We start from the raw sequence: 12,194 nt of genomic DNA, 5'->3' as shown, positions 1-12,194 counted from the left end.
TTTTATTTGAAAAAGTTAATTGAAAAGAGCATTATGAAGCTTAATAGTTGTTCCGATAAAAACTTCATCTGACCCATTGTCATCGCTGTTAAAAGGTATAAAACTGTTAAACTTGCTTTATATTGGAAAATATTTAATAGATCCATTCATAAAAACAATAATCAAATGACTATTATTGACAATTTTATAGACATCATTCAATAAAACACTACCACACATGCATCAAACAAAATAGTGATTCTCACAAAACTGGATTTAAAGTACTAATACAGTCAATTTATTTTGACCCCCTTAGACCCGGAAAGGTCCCAATTGCAATTTTATCAAAAAAAGCGACGAAATTACTGGTACTTACCGCTACCTCACAGGTTTGTACTGTCACGCTGACATGCCGGTGGCGTTCCAAAATGTGATGGATTATACATTACTTGGATTTAAAAACACACATTTCTTTTTATATGACATTAATATTGTTAGAAGAGGATCTAGAAATGAACATATAAAGTTAGTCTATCAAAGTCTTAAGAAAACTTGACTATGATAGTCTCCGAATTAACGAATTAACATCTCAAAATGCCACTCTGTTAAAATGGACGTCGAATGGTTAGGTTAAACCTTTCTTCAATCAAGTATAATTCAATTAGAAACAAATCATCTTTAGGCTCAGTATATTATTTAGGGAAAATTATTACAATTTTATAACATTTATGTCTTCCTTTACAAACCCCTTTAAAAAAACACAAAAGTAGAATAGAAGGATGCCTTAGAAAAACATTTTCAGCATAATAAATATCAGGTAGCAAATACAACTGAAAACATACATAAAACCAACACTTAGAAACCAGCATCAAATATCAAATGCGATGCATCTCGTACAGGTTTAGGTGCCGCATTAGAGCAGAGTTCACCGACAGTCTGGAAACCAAAAGCCAATGCCACGCCATCAAATTGTCAAGCGCTTCTAATAGAGCACATTCCACTCGTGCCACTAAAACTCAACAATTCTGAAATGCTTTCTACCTGAAATCGTTATTAGAACAGTTATAAAATCTCTTCCTGCAAACGCAGCACATTTACATTCAATATATATATGGCGAGTAAAAATCAAGTCGCGACCCAATTGAGATGTGAACGTGACCTCTAGTGAATGACCATCTACACCAAACCTGGAATTGTCGAGAGAGGAAGCGTTGGAGAGCAGCCTTACCCAATTCTTCACGTAAAATTTTCTCGCTGTTCTAACAAGAAAAGATGCCATCTTGAAGGTGTAAAGACAGTGATGTAAAGACCTTAACCCGTACATGCATTCGTACTGGCGTGATTTACAAGTACGGTCAGGATGCGTGTGTAATGGCGAACGGGTCGCAATACCGGAATGTATCCATGGGACAGTATTGGATTCCCTCCATCTCACACATCCGGAAGCTTGGGATGATTTCTTTTGGCCAATATGCATTCTGGCCCGAATTGCACCAAGAAACACCCAATAGAGCTGCAAGCTGCAAACCTTGTACGGATATAGCTAAGAACCTAAAACCTGTACTTCCTGAGTCCAAGTGGAAAACTCGGGAAAATTCTTCTGAACCCAATGAAGAAATACAAAAAGAGATTTTGGGGGCACAATAACGAACGAGAAAAATCAGGATATACACTTCATTGCATTTATTGATAGTTTTTTAAAAAAACTAGTGGTCCTGAGGTTGTTAAAATTATAGATAATTTTATTCAATTACACGGAGTATCCACTTAGATCAAGCAGGATGTCTAATAGGATATAAAGTTCAAAACCTTTATAAAATTACCATTGTCAACATAATAACTGCACCTGCAAATGATCACTGAGCTATTGGATTAGTAGAACGTTTGATACAAACTACCAAAGACGATTAAACTGTATGATAATTTCAAATAGTTCTAACGCATTCACAGTTAAAGAATCAATAAAGTCATTAGTAAACCAATTACGCATATGTAAAAAAAAACTACAAACGTAACACCTTTCCCAGCATATATTGGCAGAAAACCAACTACACCACTAAGCAGCATAAGTAAAACACCTAATTCTCCAAAATTAACATATGAACAGATTTCAAATCAATATTTAGACGCAGCTACAGATCCCGTTGACGAGTACTGTGACGTCAACGGTTGGGTATCCATAGAACGGAATGATATTCTAATTGAGGAGACAATGACTCTTGAACAGGTGGACGCAGGACGTCACTTCAACGGATTACATTATAAATCAGTCTCCCGATTTATTTCCATCATATGCTCACAAAACCAGTTCGAAAAAGACTTCGGAATTGAAACTGGCAAACGAAGTAGCGAAACGCTCAAAGAAAGACCTTCGAGGTTTATGAAACACACTCTCACCTAGCAAAGTTGTCTCCCTTATAAACCCAACAACGACTGTCAGACGTGAACCCTGAGTACCAGGGGTCAGGGTACGCAATAATGATATTGACAAATTTGGCACAAAATGGAACGAAACATATCACTTTGAAAAAACGCCCAAAAAAGTTTCACCCAATGAAAAAATAAGTGAGGAAAAAACTGCACAACGTACTAAGGACCTCAAGAAAAATATCGGATTGACAGAAAAATTCGCCATTGCTAATCCGACAACACATCAGGATTTTCGGCTGCAAACAGCAATATTTCAAAGTCAATGTCAGCACCAAAATCCACGAAGCGTCTGCGATTGAGCACAAGTCGAGGAACCAGCCCAACACCAACACTTCCGCCTCTACACAATCTACCTCAACACGTAAACGTAATCTAAGAACTCCATTATACTATGGATTTGGAAGACCGGGTTCAGTTACTTCAGTTAGTGCATCTGAGTTTCGTCCAGTACCAAAATGACAGCGTACAGAGAATTCAGTCACCAATCGCAACGGTTATTCGAATATAGAACGCTCGATCACACGTAGGAGAAACTATTTTCGAGCTTCTTGTTGTCAACCCATTGATCCACGAATACAGTCCGCCACGAACTTCCCTCCGAGTTACCATTATTCTGACTACGAAAAAAAATCAGCATGTCCGTTTTCGATGCCGAAAACAGAATCAAAAACACTCAAGTCTGAAACTCTTGCAATTGTCTGAAAATTCAATGTCATTCATTTCCTTTATTTTTAATTAACTTAAATTTGAATTCATTCTTGTTGCTTTTTGCTTAAGGTAAATTCTTTAACTATCGCAAAGTTTTTACCTTCCAATCATATTCGATTTCAAACTGATTTCATTTATTGTGCTATTGCTTTAATTCGTTTCAAAAATAGTAGAATATTTTCATAATAGTGGACACATCCATAAGCAGTTTTTAATCGTGTACTATAGTTCATTTTCTTATTCGCCAAAATTCGCATTCAAATGCAATACAATTACACTAAGTAATATCATTGGCTATGATAATTAGCTCAAATAAATTTTCAGATATAATAACTGGCGACTTTTGTCATGATCAAATATGCATATTTTAATTAATTATCAATGAATTTAATTCTTTTAAATCAGCATCACGTTTTGTAAATTTTTCCGATTTCTGTTTCAAATCATTAATAAACTCAATAATTCGCTAAAGCCGCGGATTTGGGGTAAAGATTGTAAATCTGTACTAGATTATGACCATATTTCACTAAGGCACGACATATTTATGATTTGCTATATTGATCAATTGATATCTTTTTACCTCCGTCTAAAAAAGAAGTCAGTTCATGCCGCGCACATTTGATTAATTATTCACTCTTTTTGCTAACTCAAGCAAATTCAGTTGATATCTCTCTCTCTCTCTCTCTCTCTCTCTCTCTCTCTCTTTCTCGCTCTTCTTTTGAGCCCATTAACTGAGTGGAAATGCACTGCTTCTCCAAATCAATAAGTAAAACTGGAATTAAATCAGCTTCCCACTGTAAATTTAAGAAGTGGTAATTTCCAGTATCACATCTATCTAAGGATTCGCGCCACTAATCCAATTCACTAAATTTGCACGGTAACTGGGATCCATTCTGTTTCGTCCCGCAGTGTTTTTTATGATCCCCAGTTAAAAATGGTATGTTGTTATATAGCAAGTTACTATGTAAGAAAATGGCACGTTCCCCTAGGTATCGTAAAAGTTTATGCTCACTAAGCTGGGGGGGAGGGGAGAATAGATCCGGTAACTGTGACGCAATTACTAGACTACTCAAACAGAGTGTCATACCGAAAGGCCCGGAGTGAACGCGATTTTAGATTGAGGAGCAAACAACTAAAGAATGCTTTGCTAAACAAATGCCAAAGGTCTAGGCAGCATGGATTCTCTGTGCTGATCGTCCTAGGAAATTTCGTGACATTAAACCCGTCTCTCTTTCCTACGTCAGCCTTGGTACGGAAAATCGTAGAATTGTTAGATCCCAAGAGCCAACTATCAAAATCGATCAGATAACAACGATAGAATTGTGGGATATTTTTGATAATATCATCACAAAACAGAAACACAGCCTTCGGTCGTTACGCCTTTCTCACAAAAAAAACTTACAAGATAACCAGTTGAATAAATCTACGGGTGTTTGCGTGAAATGTCCCTCAATTGCAATCTCGGCAGGCATGAAGAATTGATTTTTCGAGAAGTTTCATTGCTAATATGCTGGACAGTTAAATCCAACGCGAACTCGTAAAGGAAACAATAACTCCTAACAAGGCATTTGATTTAGCCATCAATGTAGTGATGGGTTTTCAAAACCAACTTTCAAACCCAAGATTGGAACTTCTTCTTATACAGTAACTGGTTCTAAATCCAATCCATCTGTCAATAATTTTCAAAAGAAATGAAACAGTTCTCGCTCAACTCGAGGGAACTTTAAGCCTACAGTCTGTCCTAATTGTTGATTTTCTTGTTCTCCTAATTATCGTCCAAATTGCCCACTTCGAAATGCAACAATTGTGGTATTCAGAACCATTTTGCCAAAGTTTGTTGAGGCTGCAACAGTAGGAGCATGACTGTCAGTTGACGATTAGGTTAATCAAGTAGATATTATGCTAAAACAACAAAACATTTTTGATACAATATGCAACTCGGATTAAAATGAGACAGAGGATAACTGGTTTGTAGTTATTGTAGGTGACTAAATATTGTAGGTGGCTTAGTAGAAAATTCCAAACTGTGGAATCAAACAACATACAGGTACACTTGGGAAATGTTGAAACAAAAGCGTTAGTGAATTCCGGTATACAAGAAAGCTTAACCAACGCTGGTTATGAACAACAAAAACAGCTTTTGGGTAAAATCTTCAACAATACACGATTTGAAACCTTCTCAAAAGATATAATCAAGATGATTTGTGTCATTGTCACCTCTGTGAAATGCAGCGACTGGACTGCTGAAGACGTTAAATTCACAGTAGTAGAAGTCGTAAACCAACCAAGATTCGGGCGAGACCTCTGTTCTCATTTAGGCATCTCCCCAAATCAATCAAAACTAGTGCAATCAAAATAGTTTTTGATTTTCGTGATCTCATCACTCAAAACGGCAAGTCCCACAAACACACTGTCAAATAAAGTTTTTACAAATATTTCTTACCAACAAAACAAAAAAGACGACGAGTATCAAAAAATCTTCCACGTTTGGTAAATATTTTATTTGAAAAAGTTATTTGAAAGGAGCATCATGAAACTTAATAGTTGTTCCGATAAAAACTTCATCTGACCCATTGTCATCAGTGTTAAAAGGGATAAAACTGTTAAACTTGCTTTATATTGGAAAATATTAATTAGATCATTTCATAAAAACAATAATCAAATGACTAATATTGACATTTTTATAGACATCATTCAATAAAACACTACCACACATGCATCAAACAAAATAGTGATTTTCACAAAAATGGATTTAAAGTACGCATACAGTCAACTTATTTTGACCCCCTTAGACCCGGAAAGGTCCCAATTGCAATTTTAATATAAAAAGCGGCGAAATTACTGGTACTTACCGCTACCTCACAGGTTTGTATCGTCACGCTGACATGCCGGTGGCGTTCCAAAGTGTGATGGATTATACATTAATTGGATTTAAAAACACACATTTCTTTTTAAATGACATTAGTATTGTTAGCAGAGGATCTAGAAATGAACATCTAAAGTTAGTCTATCAAAGTCTTAATAAAACTTGACTATGATAGTCTCCGGATTAACGATTTAACATCTCAAAATGCCACTCTGTTAAAATGAACGTCGAATGGTTAGGTTATACATTTCTTCAATCAAGTATATTTCAGTTAGAAACAAAAACTTGATCTCTTCTCAATCATTTCGCTCCTGCAAATCTTGAACTATTCCGATCATCTTTAGGATCAGTATATTATTTAGGAAAAATTATTACAATTTTATAACATTTATGTCTTCTTTTACAAACCCCTTTAAAAAAGAACGCAAAAGTAGAATAGAAAGATGCCTTAGAAACACATTTTCAGCATAAAAAATATCAGGTAGCAAATACAACTGAAAACATACATTAAAACCAACACTTAGAAACCCGCATCAAAAATCAAATGCGATTCATCTCGTACAGGTTTAGGTGCCGCATTAGAGCAGAGTTCACCGACAGTCTGGAAACCAAAAGCCAATGCCACGCCCTCAAATTGTCAAGCGCATCTCTTTAACGCGGTAAATAGAGCACATTCCACTCGTGCCACTAAAACTCAACAATTCTGAAATGCTTTCTACCTGAAATCGATCACAGAACAGTTGTTAAAATCTCTTCCTGCATACGCAGCACTTTTACATTCAATATTGATGGCGAGTAAAATTTAAGTCGCGACCCAATTGAGATGTGAACGTGACCTCTAGTGAAGGACCATCTACACCAAACCTGGAATTGTCGAGAGAGGAAGCGTTCGAGAGCAACCTTACCCAATTCTTCACGAAAAATTTTGTCGCAATTCTAACAACAAAAGATGCCGTCTTTAAGGTGTAAAGACAGTGGTGTAAAAACGTTAACCCGTACATGCAATCGTACTGGCGTGATTTACATGTACGGTCAGGATGCGCGTGTAATGCCGAACGGGTCGCAATACCGGAATGTATCCATGGGACAGTTTTGGAGTCCCTCCATCTCACACATCCGGAAGCTTGGGATGATTTCTTTTGGCCAATATGCATTCTGGCCCGAATTGCACCAAGAAACCCCTAATAGAGCTGCAAGCTGCAAACTTTGTACAGATATAGCTAAGAACCTAAAACCTGAACTTCCTGAGTCCAAGTGGAAAACTCGCGAAAATTCTTCTGAACCCAATGAAGAAATGCAAAAAGAGATTTTGGGGGCACAATAACGAACGAGAAAGATCAGGAAATACACTTCATTGCATTTATTGATAGTTTTTCAAACAAATCCAATAGTATAAGTTTTCGAAAAAACTAGTGGTCCTGAGGTTGTTAAAATTATAGATAACTTTATTCAATTACACGGATTATCCACTTAGATCAAGCAGGATGTCTAAGGAAATAAAGTTCAAAACCTTTATAAAATTACCATTATCAACATAATAACTGCACCTGCAAATGATCACTGAGCTATTGGATTAGTAGAACGTTTGATACGAACTACCAAAGACGATTAAAATGTATGATAATTTCAAGTAGTTCTAATGCATTCACAGTTAAAGAATCAATAAAGTCATTAGTAAACCAATTACGCATATTTAAAAAGAAAACTACAAACATAACACCTTTCCCAGCATATATTGGCAGAAAACCAACTACACCACTAAGCAGCATAAGTACAACACCTAATTCTACAAATTTAACATATGAACAGATTTCAAATCAACTTTTAGACGCAGCCACAGATCCCGTTGAAGAGTACTGTGACGTCAACGGTGGGGTATTCATAGAACGGAGTGATATACTTATTGAGAAGACAATGAATCTTGCACAGGTGGACGCAGGACGTCACTTCAACGGATTACAATGTAAATCAGTCTCCCAATTTATTTCCATCATATGCTCACAAAATCAGTTCGAAAAAGACTTCGGAATTGAAACTGACACACGAAGTAGCGAAACGCTCAAAGAACGGCAAGTCCCACAAACACACTGTCAAATCAAGTTTTTACAAATATTTTTTACCAACAAAACAAAAAGACGACGAGTATCAATAAATCTTCCACGTTTGGTTAATATTTTATTTGAAAAATTTAATTGAAAAGAGCATTATGAAACTTAATAGTTGTTCCGATAAAAACTTCATCTGACCCATTGTCATCACTGTTAGAAGGGATAAAACTGTTAAACTTGCTTTATATTGGAAAATATTAAATAGATCAATTCATAGAAACAATAATCAAATGACTAATATTGACATTTTTATAGACATCATTCAATAAAACACTACCACATATGCATCAAACAAAATATTGATTTTCAAAAAACTGGATTTAAAGTACGCATGCAGTCAATTTATTTTGACCTTCTTAGACCCGGAAAGGTCCCAATTGCAATTTAAATATAAAAAGCGGCGAAAATACTGGTACTTACCGCTACCTCACAGGTTTGTATTGTCACGCTGACATGCCGGTGGCGTTCCAAAATGTGATGGATTATACATTAATTGGATTTAAAAACACACATTTCTTTTTATATGACATTAGTATTGTTAGCAGAGGATCTAGAAATGAACATATAAAGTTAGTCTATCAACGTCTTAAGAAAACTTGTCTATGATAGTCTCCGAATTAACGAATTAACATCTCAAAATGCCACTCTGTTAAAATGGACGTCGAATGGTTAGGTTATACATTTCTTCAATCAAGTATATTTCAATTAGAAACAAAAACTTGATCCTTTCTCAATCGTTTCGCTCCTGCAAATCTTGAACTATTCCGATCATCTGTAGGATCAGTATATTATTTAGGAAAAATTATTACAATTTTATAACATTTAGTTCTTCCTTTACAAACCCCTTTTAACAAAAAGCACAAAAGTAGAATAGAAAGATGCCTTAGAAACACATTTTCAGCATAATAAATATCAGGTAGCAAACACAACTGAAAACATACATTAAAACCAACACTTAGAAACCCGCATCAAATATCAAATGCGATTCATCTCGTACAGGTTTAGGTGCCGCATTAGAGCAGAGTTCACCGACAGTCTAGAAACCAAAAGCCAATGCCACGCCATCAAACTGTCAAGCGCACCTCTTTAACGCGGTAAATAGAGCACATTCCACTCGTGCCACTAAAACTCAACAATTCTGAAATGCTTTCTACCTGAAATCGTTAACAGAACAGTTGCTAAAATCTCTTCCTGCAAACGCAGCACTTTTACATTCAATAAATTCATGGCGAGTAAAATTCAAGTCGCGACCCAATTGAGATGTGAACGTGACCTCTAGTGAAAGACCATCTACACCAAACCTGGAATTGTCGAGAGAGGAAGCGTTCGAGAGCAACCTTACCCAATTCTTCACGAAAAATTTTTTCGCAGTTCTAACAACAAAAGATGCCGTCTTGAAGGTGTAAAGAGAGTGATGTAAAGACGTTAACCCGTGCATGCATTCGTACTGGCGTGATTTACATGTACGGTCAGGATGCGTGTGTAATGGCGAACGGGTCGCAATACCGGAATGTATCCATGGGATAGTATTGGAGTCCCTCCATCTCACACATCCGGAAGCTTGGGATGAATTCTTTTGGCCAATATGCATTCTGGCCCGAATTGCACCAAGAAACCCCCAATAGAACTGCAAGCTGCAAACCTTGTACGGATATAGCTAAGAACCTAAAACCTGTACTTCCTGAGTCCAAGTGGAAAACTCGCGAAAATTCTTCTGAACCCAATGAAGAAATACAAAAAGAGTTTTTGGGGGCACAATAAGGAACGAAAAAGATCAGGATATACACTTCATTGCATTTAATGAAAGTTTTTTAAACAAATCCAATAGTATAAGTTTTCGAAAAAACTAATGGTCCTGAGATTGTTAAAATTATAGATAATTTTATTCAATTACACGGATTATCCACTTAGATCAAGCAGGATGTCTAATAGGAAGTAAAGTTCAAAACCTTTATAAAATTACCATTATCAACATAATAACTGCACCTGAAAATGATCACGGAGCTATTGGATTAGTAGAACGTTTGATACAAACTACCAAAGACGATTAAACTGTATGGTAATTTCAAGTAGTTCTAATGCATTCACAGTTAAAGAATCAATAAAGTCATTAGTAAACCAATTACTCATATGTAAAAAGAAAACTACAAACGTAACACCTTTCCCAGCATATATTGGCAGAAAACCAACTACACCACTAAGCAGCATAAGTACAACACCTAATTCTCCAACTTAACATATGAACAGATTTCAAATCAATATTTAGACGCAGCTACAGATCCCGTTGACGAGTACTGTGACGTCAACGGTTGGGTATTCATAGAACGGAGTGATATTCTAATTGAGGAGACAATGACTCTTGCACAGGTGGACGCAGGACGTCACTTCAACGGATTACAATATAAATTAGTCTCCCAATTTTTTTCCATCACATGCTCACAAAAACAATTCGAAAAAGACTTCGGAATTGAAACTGACACACGAAGTAGCGAAACGCTCAAAGAACGGCAAGTCCCACAAACACACTGCCAAATCAAGTTTTTACAAATATTTTTTACCAACAAAACAAAAAGACGACGAGTATCAATAAATCTTCCACGTTTGATAAATATTTTATTTGAAAAAGTTAATTGAAAAGAGCATTATGAAACTTAATAGTTGTTCCGATAAAAACTTCATCTGACCCATTGTCATCGCTGTTAAAAGGGATAAAACTGTTAAACTTGCTTTATATTGGAAAATATTAAATAGATCAATTCTTAAAAACAATAATCAAATGACTATTATTGACATTTTTATAGACATCATTCAATAAAACACTACCACACATGCATCAAACAAAATAGTGATTTTCACAAAACTGGATTTAAAGTACGTATACAGTCAATTTATTTTGACCCCCTTAGACCAGGAAAGGTCCCAATTGCAATTTTAATATAAAAAGCGACGAAATTACTGGTACTTACCGCTACCTCACAGGTTTGTATTGTCACGCTGACATGCCGGTGGCGTTCCAAAATGTGATGGATTATACATTACTTGGATTTAAAAACACACATTTCTTTTTATATGACATTAATATTGTTAGAAGAGGATCTAGAAATGAACATATAAAGTTAGTCTATCAAAGTCTTAATAAAACTTGACTATGATAGTCTCCGAATTAACGAATTAACATCTCAAAATGCAACTCTGTTAAAATGGACGTCGAATGGTTAGAATATACATTTCTTCAATCAAGTATAACTCTATTAGAAACAAAAACTTGAACCTTTCTCAATAATTTCGCTCCTGCAAATCTGGAACTATTCCGATCATCTTTAGGCTCAGTATATTATTTAGGAAAAATTTTTACAATTTTATAACATTTATGTCTTCCTTTACAAACCCCTTTAAAAAAGAACACAAAAGTAGAATAGAAAGATGCCTTAGAAAAACATTTTCAGCATAATAAATATCAGGTAGCAAATACAACTGAAAAGATACATAAAACCAACACTTAGAAACCAGCATCAAATATCAAATGCGATTCATCTCGTACAGAATTAGGTGCCGCATTAGAGCAGAGTTCACCGACAGTCTGGAAACCAAAAGCCAATGCCACGCCATCAAGTTGTCAAGCGCACCTAATAGAGCACATTCCACTCGTGCCACTAGAACTCAACAATTCTGAAATGCTTTCTACCTGAAATCGTTAATAGAACAGTTATAAAATCTCTTCCTGCAAACGCAGCACTTTCACATTCAATATATTTACGGCGAGTAAAAATCAAGTCGCGACCCAATTGAGATGTGAACGTGACCTCTAGTGAATGACCATCTACACCAAACCTGGAATTGTCGAGAGAGGAAGCGTTCGAGAGCAACCTTACCCAATTCTTCACGTAAAATTTTCTCGCGGTTCTAGCAACAAAAGATGTCATCTTGAAGGTGTAAAGACAGTGATGTAAAGACGTTAACCCGTACATGCATTCGTACTGGCGTGATTTACAAGTACGTTCAGGATGCGTGTGTAATGGCGAACGGATCGCAATACCGGAATGTATCCATGGGACAGTATTGGAGTCCCTCCATCTCACATATGCGGAAGCTTGGGATGATTT

This window comes from Convolutriloba macropyga, chromosome 10, assembly GCF_964194025.1.
Source record: "Convolutriloba macropyga chromosome 10, txConMacr16.3, whole genome shotgun sequence".
Classification (NCBI taxonomy): Eukaryota; Metazoa; Xenacoelomorpha; order Acoela; family Convolutidae; genus Convolutriloba; species Convolutriloba macropyga.
This window is presented reverse-complemented; position numbering follows the sequence as displayed.